Source organism: Scyliorhinus torazame, chromosome 2 (genome assembly GCF_047496885.1).
Source record: "Scyliorhinus torazame isolate Kashiwa2021f chromosome 2, sScyTor2.1, whole genome shotgun sequence".
Taxonomy (NCBI): Eukaryota; Metazoa; Chordata; class Chondrichthyes; order Carcharhiniformes; family Scyliorhinidae; genus Scyliorhinus; species Scyliorhinus torazame.
The window spans coordinates 288,645,331-288,661,560 of NC_092708.1; the positions used below are offsets into that span (position 1 = coordinate 288,645,331).

General features: G+C 43.9%; 1 protein-coding gene across 5 annotated transcripts in view; it reads left to right on the forward strand.

Moving 5' to 3' along the window:
* scfd1 (sec1 family domain containing 1) overlaps window positions 1-16,230 on the forward strand; it is a 568,533-nt gene that overhangs the window by 51,974 nt on the left and 500,329 nt on the right. Inside the window, exon 1 of one of the 5 annotated variants that reach the window (XM_072488084.1) lies at window positions 10,038-10,056. The exons of the other annotated variants lie outside the window; for them this stretch is intronic. The gene's annotated coding sequence lies outside the window, so the exon portion shown is untranslated. Of the gene's footprint in view, window positions 1-10,037; window positions 10,057-16,230 lie in introns of those variants that run through there. 5 annotated transcript variants of the gene reach the window in all.

The window sequence follows — 16,230 nt, forward strand, 5'->3', positions numbered from 1 at the left end:
GGACTTCAACTCAGCATTAATCCTTACATTTAATATTGCAAAGGATGCAGTCAACTAATAATGTGACTAAACTAGAACTAATTTGAGCAAAATCCTGGCCATTAATATATATTGTTTTACTTTTCAAATAAATATTTAAAAATAGGAATGCTACATTTACCAAAATAGTTACCTGATTTGTACACAATATCTCTACACTCAGGGCACTCCCAATTTTCCATGTAGCTTTCCAACAATGAACAGGCCAGATGAGTCCCGCTGGAGCCACAGTACTTACAGAGTACAATATCCCATTCACTAAAATAGAAAAATTGAACAGCTATTAATTTCTTGCCAAAGTATCTTCTTCCACAACATTTAGGGTGGCACAGTGGTTAGCACTGCTGCCTCAACGCCAGGGACCTGGGTTCAATTCTGACCATGGGTGACTACCTGTGGGGAGTTTGGTGTTCTCCCTGTGTCTGCGTGGGTTTCCTCCGGGTGCTGCGGTTTCTCCCCACAGTCCAAATATGTGAGTGTTAGGTGGATTGGCCATGATAGATTGCCACTTACAGTCAAGGGATGTGTAGGTTAGGTTATGGGGTTATTGAGATGGGGAGGGGGAGGCATCTGCATATCTCCTGTCCATCTGCTGGATTTCTTCCACTAACCTTTCTACCGCCACCTGCTCCGCCTTCTCCCTGTGCGCCCAAATCGAGATAAACTCCCCCTGACCACTGCCTTCAGTGCCTCCCAAACTGTACCTGATGAAACCCCCCCCCGTGTCTTTAATCTCAACATACCCCCGGGCGGCCTTCCTCACCCGCTCACACACCTCTTCCTCCGCTAACAGCCCCACACCCAGCCTCCATTACGGGTGCTGCCCCCCCCCCCCCACCCACCCAGTGCGGGGCATGGGGACACCACTATTGCCGAACACTCAACCACTATCACCCCTGCCAACCACGTCCTGTCCAATTTGAAGAAATCTATTCGGGAGTACACAAAAATTCTTTCGCTTTCGGCCTTCCAAATCTCCACGGATCCACCCACCCCCAAAGCTCCTTATCTGTAACCGACCTCCTCTGCAATCTCGAGCTCCACCAGTCCAGTCTCGGATCCAGGACCGTATTAAAGTACCCCCCCATAATTAGCCGATGAGAGTCCAGGACCGGAATCTTCCCCGTGCTGGGTGGCAACTTATATTTTTCTTCTAGCGCTCCCAGACTTGCAAACGTCCCGTCTATAAACAGGTCTCTCAGCTTCCTAATTCCCGCTCGTTGCCAACACTCGAACCCCCCATCCATCCTCCCTGGGACAAACCTGTGGTTATTCCTTATCGGGGACCACACCGAGGCACCCGTCACTCCCCTGTGTCGCCTCCACTGCCCCCAGATCCTCAAGGTTGCCACCACCACTGGGTTTGTGGTGTACCTTTTCGGGGAGAACGGCAGCGGCGCCGTCACCAGCGCTTTTAGGCTCGTTCCCTTACAGGACGCCATCTCCAGCTTCTTCCACGCTGCTCCCTCTTCCTCCCTCATCCACTTACAGACCATCGACACATTGGCGGCCCAATAGTAGTCGCTCAAACTCGGCAGCGCCAGTCCCCCTCTGTCCCTACTGCGCTGCAGGAACCCCCTCTTTACTCTCGGGGTCTTTCCTGCCCACACAAAGTTCGTAATGCTCCTGTCTATTTAAAAAAAAAAAGGCATTTGTGATCAGAATGGGGAGGCACTGGAACACGAAAAGAAACCTCGGGAGAACCACCATTTTAACTGCCTGCACTCTGCCCGCCAGGGACGCAACTGGAAGTTGATCAGCTTTTCTAATGACTTGAAGAAGGCCTTGGGGATGTAGATTAGTGAATGTACTGCCCAGGTTCCTCTGAACAGGAAGAGGAACCTGGGCAGTACATAGAACATAGAACAATACAGCACATAGAACAATACAGCGCAGTACAGGCCATTCGGCCCACGATGTTGCACCGAAACAAAAGCCATCTAACCTACACTATACCATTATCATCCATATGTTTATCCAATAAACTTTTAAATGCCCTCAATGTTGGCGAGTTCACTACTGTAGCAGGTAGGGCATTCCACGGCCTCACTACTCTTTGCGTAAAGAACCTACCTCTGACCTCTGTCCTATATCTATTACCACTCAGTTTAAGGCTATGTCCCCTCGTGCTAGCCATCTCCATCCGCGGGAGAAGGCTCTCACTGTCCACCCTATCTAACCCTCTGATCATTTTGTATGCCTCTATTAAGTCTCCTCTTAACCTTCTTCTCTCTAACGAAAACAACCTCAAGTCCATCAGCCTTTCCTCATAAGATTTTCCCTCCATACCAGGCAACATCCTGGTAAATCTCCTCTGCACCCGTTCCAAAGCCTCCACGTCCTTCCTAGAATGCGATGACCAGAACTGTACGCAATACTCCAAATGCGGCCGTACCAGAGTTCTGTACAGCTGCAACATGACCTCCTGACTCCGGAACTCAATCCCTCTACCAATAAAGGCCAACACTCCATAGGCCTTCTTCACCACCCTATCAACCTGGGTGGCAACTTTCAGGGATCTATGTACATGGATACCTAGATCCCTCTGCTCATCCACACTTTCAAGAACTTTTCCATTAGTCAAATATTCCACATTCCTGTTATTCCTTCCAAAGTGAATCACCTCACACTTCTCTACATTAAACTCCATTTGCCACCTCTCAGCCCAGCACTGCAGCTTATCTATATCCCTCTAACCTGCTACTTCCTTCCACACTATCGACAACACCACCGACTTTAGTATCGTCTGCAAATTTACTCACCCACCCTTCTGCGCCTTCCTCTAGGTCATTGATAAAAATGACAAACCGCAACGGCCCCAGAACAGATCCTTGTGGTACTCCACTTGTGACTGAACTCCATTCTGAACATTTCCCATCAACCACCACCCTCTGTCTTCTTTTAGCTAGCCAATTTCTGATCCACATCTCTAAATCACCCTCAATCCCCAGCCTCCGTATTTTCTGCAATAGCCTACCGTGGGGAACCTTATCAAACGCTTTGCTGAAATCCATATCCACCACATCAACTGCTCTACCCTCGTCTACCTGTTCAGTCACCTTCTCAAAGAACTCGATAAGGTTTGTGAGGCATGACCTACCCTTCACAAAGCCATGCTGACTATCCCTGATCATATTATTCCTATCTAGATGATTATAAATCTTGTCTCTTATAATCCCCTCCAAGACTTTACCCACTACAGACGTGAGGCTCACCGGTCTATAGTTGCCGGGGTTGTCTCTGCTCCCCTTTTTGAACAAAGGGACCACATTTGCTATCCTCCAGTCCTCTGGCACTATTCCTGTAGCTAATGATGACATAAAAATCAAAGCCAATGGTCCAGCAATCTCTTCCCTGGCCTCCCAGAGAATCCTAGGATAAATCCCATCACGTTCACCTTGATCGTCTTCACTTTGCCTGAAAGGGAGAGTGTGAGTATGCCCCATCTCTGCAGGTCATTTTTGACTTCCTCCGCCAGGCAGGTCATGTTTCATTTGTGAATCCCTGTCCAGTCATGAACGATTTGGATTCCGAGGTAGAGGAATTTGCGTCGGGCCTGTTTAAATGGCATACCGTCCAGCTTTGCTCCTCTCCATCCGGGCTTGGAATACTGTGTCCAATTCTGGCCACCACACTACCAGAAGGATGTGGAGGCTTTGGAGAGAGTACAGAAAAGGTTTACCAGGATGTTGCCTGGTATGGAGGGCATTAGCTATGAGGAGAAATTAAATAAACTGGGATTGTTCTCACCAGAGAGACAGAAGCTGAGGGGCAACCAGATAGACGTTTATAAAATTCTTAGGGGTATAACCACTGATAGGGTGAACAATTGGAGGCTTTTTCCCAGGGCGGAATTTAAAATTACAAGGTGGCACATGTTCAAGGTGAGGGGGGGAAAGGTTTAATGAAGATGTGCGGGGAAGTTTTTTTACAGGGTGATGGTGGCCTGGAATGCACTACCAAGTGAGGTGGTTGAGGCAGATACATTAGCGATCTTTAAGGCTTATTTGATAAACACATGAACAGACTGGGTACAGAAGGGTACAGGCGGTTGGTCTAAATAGGGCACGTGATCGGCTTGGAGAGCCAAAGGGCCTGTTCCAGTGCTGCACTGTTCTTTGTTTGTTTGTTGTTCACCTGGAAGATCTGTGTATATACGTTGTGTACCTGGGAGAAGAAGGAGACCACCTCCCCTGGGTGGGTGAACCTCCATGGGTCCATAGCCTCCATCTACTCTATGAATATGCCGAGTTCTTTCACCATGTTGGAGGTCTTTTCCATTTTGGGTTTCGACCTGTACGTCCGTGGGTCCTAAACACAGTGAAAGTCCCCCCTCATGATAAGTTGGTGTGAGTCGACGTCGGGGATTTCAGCCATGGTCCTCTTTAGAAACTCCGTGTTGTCCCAGTTGGGTACGTACACATTGACCAGGAGTGCGGGTGCCACGTCCAGGACACCGCTGACCATGGGTCCGTAACCGTCCTCTTTGCAGTAAACATCATCCTCTTATTTAACAGTCTGGCTACCCCCATGGGCCTCGCCCCATAGCAGGGATGTTAGGCCTGTCCCAACCAACCCTTCCTTACCCGTAGTCAGTCCTTCTCCCTCAGATGCATCTCCTGGAGGAGGACTATGTCGGCTTTCAAACTTTTCAGGTATGCATAGTCTTTTCACTGGGCCGTTAAGTCCCCTGATGTTCCAGGTGAATATCCTTTTGGGGGATTTCTGTACCCCGCTTCCTGCAGGATCAACCATACTTACCTGGTGGATGCGCCCCTGCACTCCGTGGTTTCCCTTCATTAGGGTGCCGTCCAAGATGGGCATGGTCACCGTTCTCCCTATGAGGCCGAGCCCCAGCCCTCCGGGATTTCCCTTTGTCCAGGAGCCACCCAACACGGCCACAACTGTGTGTGTACGCCATGTGGGTAAGCCTAAAAGGAATCTTTAATTTAAGGGAATCTTAACCTGTCGAACTACGCCAAGTTTGGGGGAAGCTTAGTTGATGAATCAAGTCCTGGCGCAATACGACAAGTTGTAAGATTTGTACTATTTGTAGACTGTGTTAAGTTGTTCGATTCCTTGTATTATTCGACTGTGTAAAGTTGAAGGAATTTATATCATCTCTGCTATTCGGTTATCAGTAGCACTTTGCGAATACTGGAACTCAGCAGAAATTTGCGGTATAAACTCCTCAGGTGCCAAAAAGAATTGTTTTATTTGTAGTCGCTTGATTACAATTTGAAAGTCATTTAAAAGGCAATTCGTAGACAATTCGAAGCTTTCAGAGAATTACAGACATTATCTTTCTTTGCTTAGGCAGACAGCTCGAAAGTAACTTTTAAAAGGTCAAAGTCTGTCAATGAAACATGAAGAGAGAGAGAAAGCTAATCTTCAGCTAAACTCAAACTCAAAGTCAAAAGTGGACTAACATCACTGACACAGACTGTTAAACTGACAACCCCCAAAAGACATAAACTAAAATGGAGACTAGAATCAAAGGCAAAAACTGACTAAACTAACAGAAAGACAAAACTTAACCTAAAATGGCCGGGAGAAACTTTTCAGTTATACACTTTCATATCTGTCTTAAGTCATCTAATTACACCCCAATATAATCCTAATTGGTTTGGGTTAGACTCAAACACATTTGATTTGATGGCAAGCGTCCATCTTCAATGTGCAACATCAGCTTTTCTGACCTAGCTGTTATCTGCATTGTGAACAATGGTGCCTTCATGTTGCTGTGTATTCAATCCCTTGGCCTTGACAATTAGCACAAGACAGTGTCAAATTATCTTGCAACTGTGCTTTTTTTTTAATGTCACACTGTCTTTGAAAATATGCATTTGCCAGAACAACGGACTTCAGTATAAGTGAATTATGCTGTATAAATGGGTATTAAAAGTGGGGCTCAACATTTATGCTTAAACAGCTATCTTTTACCTATACTAGTTGTATTTGAAATACTTGGCTTCTACAGTCGGCCCTTTGATAAATCGAAAAATTGAGATATATCAGGAAAGATTAAAATACATCATTAATGCGATAGGATAGGTAAAAGCGCAAAGAATCATTGCAGTTTTAAACAACAAAATGGAATTAACATTGCAACAGGCATTTCAAAATAATTATTATAATTAATAGATTAATCAAATTTGACCCTACTGATTCAGTATTAATAAATTATACAATGTTAATAATACAGTCAAAATAATTATTATAATTAATGAATTAATCAAATTTGATCCTACTGATTCAGTATTAATAAATTATACAATATGTTAATAATAGTCAAATAGTTGATTGATCAGTAATATTTCAATAATAGTATTTCAGCTCAAGTTCATCAATTGCGGGTACAGTTGGGTTAGTTTGAATCATTCTGATAGTTGGTCCCCTGCGTTTAGCGAATAGGTTTTTTATGCACTTAGCACATTGGTATGTTATGTAAATGGTGAATACAGCTACACAGGAGAATGAGATTATTCTTATTGTGGACATTCCAGTGGGTCCAAGCCACCCACAAATTTTATCCCAGAGAGAGACAAATTGGGGTGGATCAAGTTTTTTGATTTCGTTTTGGATATGTAATGCCAAATCTTTAACTTCTTTCGAGTTATCGGGAATGAAAGTGCAACACTCTGCACCAATCAGGGCGCAGGTGCCACCTTTTTCAGCTAGCACATAGTCAAGTGCCATTCGATTTTGTAATACCACGGTTCTAATTGCTCGCATTTCGTCAGAAATTTTATCTAGGGCAGTGGCGGTGTAATCGGCTACGTTTTGTATGATGGTTGTTATTTTATTCAATTTATTCTCCATCCTCATTTCCTGATAGAATGGAATCATTCTATCAAAAATTGCATCTTTTAAGAAAATGGAACGTTTGTTCCTTCGAGCAACTGCTTCTGAAGCATGAGGAAGATTAATCACATGACGAATGGCCGGTACAATGTATCCTAAATAGCAAGATCCTGACCAGGATGTTGGGAGCCAAGGATATGCTTTATTACCACAAATAAAATAAGTTCCATTATAAGCAGAATATAAGTAAATATTTTCTAAGAACCATCGGTCTTCGAATGTTTTATTATTTTTGAGATTAGGTATGCCTGTTATCTTTGAGGACCGCAGAACTCTTTGTAAGAGATCGTTTGTACATTTATAAGCTGTGTTAACATCTACATAATTAGTACAAATACTATTACCCATTTGTATCCCTTTAGGGTTCTTACTCATGAAGCAAATTGATCCGTTTTGTTTACCATTAGTTGGGAGGTTGAGATGTTGAGGTTTTTGGTTAGGGTTATATTTAAGTTGGTGCCATCCTAAAAAGGTATTTAGTGGATAACCTGCAGATTTCCATAGTTTAATATATTTTTGGATGCGAACCTGGAACCTCCCTTTTTCACATGAATATGCTCCAGAACGGATCACCACAGAGTGAGGGACACTTTGATAGATGTACCATTCTGCCGTTTCTGAAGCATTAAAGGGAATAGTTAGAAAGGGAATACCCTCCCCTGAGTTAGTTGGGGTTGCAATGCATACCCAACAATTAGAAATATTAAAGTTTTTAGCATATATCGTAGATGTGTAAAGGAATGTGTTCTTATTCAGTTCTGATACAACGTTCACAAAGCCAATCAAATAACTGAAAATTAAAATTGCGGCAAACATTTTACTTGTACGCGCGCTTCACGTGTGATGCGTGAATCCAACTTTTCTTTCCTTTTAACTTCACAGCGGATTGGGTGGTGAGAAGGATTATGAAAGGACCTTCCCACTTTGATCCTAAGGGTTCCTTTTGCAGCTTTTTAACGTACACTTCTTCACCTGGCACCAGGTCGTGCCCACCTTCTGGAGGATCTCCCCACGCAGCTAACACCTGTTGAGAAGCAGAGCTAACAGCATTTGTTAGATCTTGACAGTAAGACAACAAAGCATCACTCATTAAATGACAGTCTGCTTTCCGCAAGTCAATAGTTCCTGGCAGAGACATTGGTCTGCCTGTGATGATTTCAAATGGACTCAGGCCTGTTGTTCTGTTTGGTGTAGCTCTAATACTGCAGAACACTATTGGCAAAGCTTGGACCCAGTTCATGCCTTCCTGGCTGTATTTAGACAGTCTTTCTTTCAAAGTTCGATTCATACGTTCCACTTGTCCCGATGATTGTGGATGATAAGGACAGTGTAAATTTCAGTTAATGTTTAGTAGTTTACAGACTTCCTTACAAACAGCACCTGTGAAGTGGGATCCATTGTCTGAGTCAATGCTAGCTGGAACTCCCCATCTGGGGATAAAGTCTTTGGCTGTATGGGCAGCTGTCCCTCTTCTAGCTGGAGCAGCTTCCACCCATCTGGAGAATTTATCCACTATTACAAGGACGTCATTGTATTGTTGACATTTAGGAAGGCTGATGTAATCTACCTGTATATCCTGGAATGGTCCTGCAGGAGCAGGAGCTCTTAATTGAGGCATTGATGTTATGGGTCCCAAGTTATTCTTTTGACAGGTTACACAGCAGTTTGCTACCAATTGTGCATGTTTTTTGAATCCTTTACCACACCAACTTCTATGGAATCGATCCATCATTTGTTGAGGTGATATGTGTCCCCATGAATGAATTTGTTGAGCTAAAAAAAGGCATTAGCGATTGTGGTGCAACTGGTTTACAAGTTTGAACTTCTCTCCAAATGTCATCATCATCACCTGGTTGAATACCTGATTCTAACCATGTCCATTTTTCTTCCTTTGTACAATCATTCTGCATTTCACGTAAATCATGTAATAAGGTAGTTACTCCCAATTTGTAAATGTGACTGGATTCCTGATGCCACTGAGAGGCACAAAGGGAGGCAGCTTCCCTTGCTGCTTGGTCAGCAAGAGCATTTCCTCTTGCTTCCATAGAGTCTCCATGAGTATGGGCTTTGCATTTTAGAACTGATACTTCTTTTGGTAAAACCATAGCTTCTAGAAGATTTTGTACTTCCTGTCCATTTCGGATAGGTGTACCTGCCGTTGTGAAAAATCCTCTTTTTCTCCACAGATGGCCAAAATCATGTGCTACTCCAAAACCATATCTGGAGTCAGTATAGATGTTAGCAGTTTTATCTCTTGCCACATGACATGCTTCTGTTAGTGCCTTTAATTCGGCCTGCTGAGCTGATGTACCTGGGGGCAAGCTTCCTTCAGCTAATACTTCGTATGGGCTTGTGACTGCCCACCCAGCTTTTCTGATACCCTTGTCAATAAAAGAGGAACCATCAGTGAATAGGATTAAATCTGGGTTCTGTAGTGGCTCTTCTTCTACTAAGCGTACTTCTTCCATTTCCTCTATTATTTTCACACAGTCATGCCCTTCTCCCTCCCCTCCCTTTTGTTCCTCGGGAAGCGGGAGCAAGGATGATGGGTTTATAGGACTAGCTTTGTGAAAATATAGGTTGGGAGCTTCCAGTACTGCTGTCCACCTAGTCCATCTCGCTGATGTAACTTGTGACACTCTGTTCATGGATAGTAGAGAATGGACTGAGTGTGGACATTTAATGATTAATTTTTGGTCTAGAACAAGGCCTGATGTCATCATTACAGCTCGACATGTGGCTTCCATGGCTCGTAAACAACTGCCAAATGCTTGTGCCACATTGTCAAGTTTAAGGGAATAGCACCCAACTGGTCTTAACTGATCACCATGTTCTTGAGCTAGAACTGCAGTCATGTAACCATCTCTTTCATGAACAAACATGGTAAAAGGTTTTCCGTTGTTTGGAATACCTAAGGCTGGTGCCGAACACAAGACCTTTTTCAAATTCAGAAATGATTGTTTTTGTTCTGAATTGAGTTTAACTTGATCTTTTGATTTTCTGTTTCCTTTTAAAAGATCATTTAATGGCTGACATAACTGAGTATAAGAATCAATCCAATTTCTGTTAAAATTACAGAGGCCCAAGAAAGATCTGACTTCCTGTACAGTTGAGGGTTCTTTAGCTGCTTTGATGGCAATTGTTCTGTTCTGAGTAAGTTCCCTTTTTCGTTTGGAAATTTTCTGTCCCAAGTAAACATCTTTCTGGGCAATTTGTGCTTTGTGAAAGCTAGCTTTGCGACTGTTAGTACTGAGGTGGTTCAACACCATCCGTAAATCTTTGTCATGATCATCTTTATTGATAGAGGTTATCAGAACATCATCTTCATATTGGATAATGGTGGAAGGCCGAACAGGCAGTTGCCTGAGATGATTCTGTAAAGCCATGTGGTAAACAGTTGGGCTATTATGATACTGTTGTTGATTAACTGTAAAAGCAACCCATGGTTGTAGTTGCTTAGCCAGTAGGGCTGACCAGAAGCCATACTGGGTGTGTCTTGTTGGTACGTGTTACATGGTTGACCACGAGGTGGAGATGTATTGTAGTGAACATTGTCTACTTCATTATCATCTCTTGAATCCATCCGTTGTTTTTGATAGCATTTTGCCATCCAGTGTCCTACTCTACCACAGGAAAGGCATTGTGGTATTTTCTTACGTGATTTTAATGGAGCAAGGGTACATGTTTGCTCTGGCGCTGGTGGTGAAATTGTAGTTACTGCTGATATTCCTGCAGGTGCTGCAACAGCCGCCGCTGGAGCAGCAGGTAACATGGGCTGGATTTGAGCAATAGGCTGCATTTGAGCAGCTGCAGTGTTAAAAGTTGCCTGATTGTGCAAACCACGATCTATCTGAATGCATCGGTCAACTATGTCTCGGTATGTGCCAGCTGTGGCCCAAGCTGGTAAAACCAAATTCAAGGCAGCAGAAACTCCAGGTTTAACACCGGCTATAAAAGCCGTTTTTAATGGACTTAAAGTGCTTGCATCCCATGTGTCATTTTCCTGGTCGAGTGTCATCCCTGAATATTCCATCCAAGTACGTAAAAATCTTTCCTCAAAATCCTGAATATCTTCATTCTTTTTTTGAAAGCAAGCTGTGATCTTAGACCAATTGGTCCTCGGGGGGCGAAATTGTAATCGCCAATTCTTGATTGTTAGCCAACCAGCTTCTAAATTTTGCAAATCGTCTCCAAGGGCAACTTCTACTTCATTTTTAAGGGTTGAACTTATACGAGTACCTAGCATGATAGTCAGAATTCGTACTCCATCAAATGGGTGGAGACTGTAAATGGCTTGTAATCTGTGAATTCCATCCCATGTGGTCTTACCACCCTTTTTAGGGTGTGGAAGACCCTTGGACCATTCGTCAATTTTAGAAGGATCAATTTGTTCATGAACCCATTGGTGGTCAAATATGTTTCTAGTGATAGTTTCACCATCTTCTTCTATTTTTTTGCTTCCAACTCCAACCCGTTTGTGTTTTAAAGGGGCTAGTCGAATTGCTTTAGTATTTTGTATTGTAGGAACACTATCTTCGTCTGATTCATCCGACAGAGAAAATGATTTATGTTTAACAATTGATCTTGGCTGTGCAATTGCCGATTGTGCCACTAGGTGGGTGGCTTGGACTGCTTTCTGAGTTTGTTCAATCTTTTGTACAGAAAGCATGTTTGTCAAAGAATTGCAATGTTCAGTCATGCTGGTTATATTTCTTTCTAAAACACATCTTTCTTTCACTAACTTGCAATTTTCAAGTTCAATTCGCTCAGTTTTTAATTGCAATTGTCGGTATTTTGACTCCACTTCAAAGACTTGATTTTGGAATTCTGTTATTTGAAAAGATAACTGCTGGAGTTCAGAGGTTTTGTTTCGCAAATCTGTTTTAATTTCATCAGAATGCTCAAGTTTGGATTTTGCATCTTGTAATTCTTCAACAACTGCAATTAGTTGCTTTTTAGTGGACCTATACTCATCATCGCTTCGCTCAGTAGTTAATTGCAACTGTTGGTATTTTGACTCCACTTTAAAAACTTGGATTTGAAATTGCTGGAGTTCAGAGGTTTTGTTTTGCAAATCTGTTCTAATTTCATCATAATGCTCAAGTTTGGATTTTGCAACTTGCAAATCTGTTTTAATTTCATCATAATGCTCAAGTTTGGATTTTGCAACTTGCAAATCTGTTTTAATTTCATCAGAATGCTCAAGTTTGGATTTTGCATCTTGCAAATCTGTTTCAAGTTTGGATTTTGCATCTTGCAATTCTTCAACAACTGCAATTAGTTGCCTTTTAGTAGATCTATACTCATCATCACTTCGTTCAGTATTTAATTGCAGCTGTTGGTATTTTGACTCCATTTTAAAAACTTGATTTTGGAATTCTGACTCCACTTTAAAAACTTGATTTTGAAATTCTGCGATTTGAACATTTAACTGCTGGAGTTCAGAGGTTTTATTTTGCAAATCTGTTCTAATTTCATCATAATGCTCAAGTTTGGATTTTGCATCTTGCAAATCTTCAAGAACTGCACTTAGTTGGTCTTTAGTGGACTGAAGCTGATGATCACTTTTATTTTTAACAATGATCTCTTGCTGACTGTGTATCTGTCCCGTAATTACCAGGGACCATTTTACACGTTCTGCACCGTGTAATCGTGTGCATTTTCCCCATGCTCTCTTGATATTATTGAAGGACCACTGTCCTCTGGGGATATCATACTTTGATTCAATTTTTTTTGAGGTTTCACATAGGTTAAAATGTCTACGAGTGAAAGATCTACAATCCCCCAACATATCTTCAACAGAAACATCTGGTATTCCAGCACCCCCCTTGGATGTAGTGGGGAGTAATTTTCTGTCTGCTAAAGGCTCTGAATCTACACTTTGAATTGGATCAGCCATAACTTTTCTTGATCGCTGACTGCCGTTTTATTTTAGTTACTGCAGTGACTAATCTTCCAGTCACGCCTGATAGTCTGACCGACTGGCACTTGATTTATTTAACACAGTCTATAAAAAAATGTTCTTTTCAAGGGTCGAAGTACTGATTGATGCGGCTTTAAGACTTTTAATGGGTGAAAAAGATATTTCTTACCCCAGTCTAGCCATGGGTTCCGGCTGTCTTCTGGGCCTCCTCCGATTATCTCCGAAGCTTCCCGAAGGTTCCCGACCTCCTCCGATTATCTTCGAAGCTTTCCGTCGTCACCTGGGCCTCCGAAGGTCGTCCTCAGTACTCCCCCCCGATGTTCAGGGATCCTCCAAAGTGGTTGCAGTGCTTTTGTATTCCAAGTTGCCACGTGTAGCCCTTGCTATCTTTGTTCCTATGCCGCCTGCTGGCTCCGCCATTTGCTTCTCCTGGCTTTTTCCACTTCTTGTTTCTCCACGGCCTCTGGAATGGCTGTTGTTCGGCATCTCCTTTCGTATTGATGTTGGTTGAAGTGCAGGGATTTTGTCTTTGTATTAGCGGGCTATTTCGGGTGAAAGAGCCTATTTTCAGTTTGTAGGTGGAGAGCCACCTGATGGGTGACTTCTCAGCCATCCCAGTCACCAGAAGTCTACAAATTGCAAATTATTTGGTGTTTCTCTTCTGGTATCCTAACAAAAATTAGAGTCTGGTCCGATATCCTTTTTAAAAAAAAGATTTCCAATTAAGGGGCAATTTAGCGTGGCCAATCCACCTATCATGCACATCTTTGGGTTGTGGGGGTGAGACACACGGGGAGAATGTGCAAACTCCACACAGACAGTGACCCGGGGCGGGATGGAAATTGGGTCCTCCGTGCCATGAGGCGACAGTGCTAACCAACGTGCTGCCCCGTGGTCCAGTATTCTAATGGAGTGGATAACGAGATGACAGATGGAGTATAATGTCGGGAAGTGTGAAGTTGTTTATATGAAATGAAAAGCAGAATATTAAAAAAAATATATATAAAGTTGTAAGCATTGATGTTTAAGTAGACTTGGGTGTGTTTGTACAAAGAATGCAGAAAGTTAGCATGCAGGTGCAGCAAGCATTTAGGAAGGTGAATGGAATGTTTTCCTTTCCTGCTCGGGCAGTGTTTTTCAAACTTTTTTTTCCGGGGACTCATTTTTACCAACTGGCCAACCTTCGGGACCCTACCGGGCCGACCTTCGCGGCCCACGCCGGCCGACCTTCGCGGCCCACGCCGGCCGACCTTCGCGGCCCACGCCGGCCGACCTTCGCGGCCCACGCCGGCCGACGTTCGCGTCCCATGCCGGCTTGGGGGGGGGGGTGACCTGCTCTCTGCCTCCCTTCAGACAGGAAGATTACTTAGAATTTAAAAAAAAATCTTCTGCATCTCCAATTGTGCAAATTCACGGGCAACAGCCGTAGCAGCCGGCTTTACTTTTACAAGTTCAGGAGGGGGTTTATTTGATACAGTTTCATAGAAATTACAGTGCAGAAGGAGGCCATTCTGCCCATCAAGTCTGCACCAGCTCTTGGAAAGAGCACCCTACCCAAGGTCAACACCTCCACCCTATCCCCATAACACATAACCCAACACTAAGGGCAATTTTGGACACTAAGGGCAATTTATAATGGCCAATCCACCTAACCTGCACATCTTTGGACTGTGGGAGGAAACCGGAGCACCCGGAGGAAACCCACGCACACACGGGGAGGATGTGCAGACTCCGCACAGACAGTGACCCAAGCCGGAATCGAACCTGGGACCCTGGAGCTGTGAAGCAATTGTGCTATCCACAATGCAACCGTGCTGCCCACTGCCCACGGTTTAACAGGAAAAAAATGCAGAAACTGAAAATGTTTTCATCCTCTAGAAATTGGAGGTTCACCACATTTCACCTAAACATTACAATTAAAAATGTAAAAAAAAAAGACACTTAAAAATCAATTAATTGATAAAGCTTTCAAATACGACCTGCAGGGACTTTGTTTAGAAATGTTTAAAAATCAAGATTAAAAAAGTTGACATCTCTTGGTTGAAGTTACAACTGGGGTGAAACCATCGTTGGATCACTCACCATTCTTGGAGTAAGAGACTTTCACTTCATCAGCATCAAAGTTCAGAAAGCACCCAATCACATTCTCCCCAAACATTTTGCAGCCGGCTTGTAACAATGCTGGTTGCGAACGGCCTTCAAAAAGGCTGCGACCAGATTTTTAAAAATGCGGCCGCACTACGCATGCGTGCCCGCTCATCGGTGCGCATGCGCAGAGTTTTGCACTTGTGCACCAATGAGTGGGCACGCATGTGCAGTGCGGCCGCATTTTTCTTAAATGTTCGTGGCCATTTTGAAGGCCGCTTGCAGCCGGCATTATTAAAAGGCGGCTGTTGCACGGATTTGCGCGATCGGGAGCGCCGTGACGGATGGCTCCGCGACCCTCCCGACACTCACCCGCGACCCACCTGCAGGTCACGCCCCCGACTTTGACAGTGCCTGTGCTAGGGGACTGCAGTACTGAAATAAAAAATGTCTTGCTACAAGTGTACAGGGTTGTGGTGTGACTACATCTGGAATACGGCGTGGAGTTTTGGTCTCCACATTTAAGATATGTTTGTATTAATTGATTCACTCGATTGGTTCTTACAATGAGGGGGATGTCGTAAGATGTGAAGCCGAATAAATTCTCTGGAGTTCAGAAGAGGTGATCTCATTGAAAACCTACAAAATCTGAAGGGGCTTGAAAAGCCAGTCTCTGAGAAATGTTGTGCGGGGGAGCAGCACAGTCTCAGGATAAGGGGCCAATCATTCAGGACTGAGATGAGGACAAATTACTTCACTAAAAGTAATTTAGTGAAGACTCTTTTTAATGCTGTTCCATCATTGAGTACATTTAAAGCTGGAGTAGACAGACTTTTGGAGCGGCATTCTCCAGACTCCCAGCTGGATGCCTCTTGGCAGCGGGATTTGTTGGCGGTGGGATTCTCTGTTCCTGCTGCTGTCAATGGGAATTCTCATAAAAGCCACCCCACACTGTTGGAAAACCACAGGCAGGGGTGTGCTGCCAGTGGGATCAGAAAATCCCACCGCCAGCGAACGGCCAGAGAATTCTGGCCGTGGGTGCTGGCAGCCTGGCACCCGGGTGCTGCCCTGCCCCCAACTATGCGGGCTGGGCTCCAGTGGACCCTGAGCCTCTCCATTTTCGGAGACCAGTACTAACTCGCGCCAGCATCAGGCTCCGCTGGTGGGGCTAGTGAATACTGGGAGCTGGGAGACTGCGACTTTGAATGGACAGTGCATATTTAAATGACTTTAATGACTCATTTAAATATGCTGATCTGGATCACGCCATCGCTGGGATTGCGTTGGACCTTGTGAATCGGGTGCACCACACGTGGCTC